The sequence below is a fragment of the Bison bison genome, unplaced genomic scaffold (genome assembly GCF_000754665.1).
Source record: "Bison bison bison isolate TAMUID 2011002044 unplaced genomic scaffold, Bison_UMD1.0 scf7180017847791, whole genome shotgun sequence".
NCBI classification, from domain to species: Eukaryota; Metazoa; Chordata; class Mammalia; order Artiodactyla; family Bovidae; genus Bison; species Bison bison.
This window is the reverse complement of record NW_011478364.1, coordinates 10,800-11,662: the sequence shown is the minus strand read 5'-3', so window position 1 is coordinate 11,662 and position 863 is coordinate 10,800. Positions and strand designations below refer to the sequence as shown.

Genomic DNA, 863 nt, shown 5'->3' with positions numbered 1-863 from the left:
GCCGGACAATATCTGTCCGAGGCACACATTTCTTCTTGTCATTTAATTCAGCTTCTTCCATCATCTTTAAGGTGGTAGCACTAGAAACCACCCCATTCTTTGGGTTACTGACTGCTATAAAGTGACTGCTGCTGTCTTAGAGTAAAACAATCCAGTCCTAAGTGCATATGGTTAGAACAGATCAATTTGTACAGAGGGTTCTGCTCATTCCTTCCCAAGGAAAAGCTTCTTCTTTAGATAGTTAATCAGTGTCTTTCAATGCTATTACTACATTGGGAGCTGCAATAGTGTGAGAATGTGTGCCCAGGAGACAGGAACCTGGACTTGGAGTCTGGCTCTAGCACTAGCTGTGTGCTTTGAGTACATTGCTTCACCTCTCTGAGCTTCAGTTTCCTTTCTTATAGGATCATTGTGAGAATTAAAAGGAAGTGAATTCATACCAAGCAGTTGGGAAGGTTCCTGGTGCAAAGTGGGAAGTCATCAATCACAATAGCTAACAAGTGGTAAGTATTGCATTTTGCTTTTTCTTGACTTAAATTTGATAGTATTTATTTACTTCTTATTAGGAAAAATAAGGATTTCATTTATTTGTATACTTTCTATTATACCTTTCCCCTTCTTCACCTTTTATCATTTTTCTACTAATTGTATATCCTCTGTTACGAAGCTCTGTACTTGTAAGCACTTTATTTACATCTTTGTTTCTTATGCTCTCTACTGGACCTATTATTTCTTGATTCCCAGCTTTGTAAACTGAGATATTAATCCTCCTCCCTTCAGTATCTTAGCTCCCAAGTTCTAGAAGTATCGATGCATGATACTGGATGCTTGGGGCTAGTGCACTGGGACGACCCAGAGGGATG

At 39.2% G+C, this 863-nt stretch overlaps 1 long non-coding RNA gene across 2 annotated transcripts in view; it reads left to right on the top strand.

Annotated features, from left to right (window-relative positions):
* Positions 1-408: 408 nt before the first annotated feature.
* Positions 409-863, top strand: part of LOC104991449 — an 8,251-nt gene continuing 7,796 nt past the window's right edge. For both annotated transcript variants that reach the window (XR_825610.1, XR_825611.1), the window contains exon 1: positions 409-503. This is a non-coding gene — a long non-coding RNA (uncharacterized LOC104991449). The remainder of the gene's footprint in view (positions 504-863) is intronic.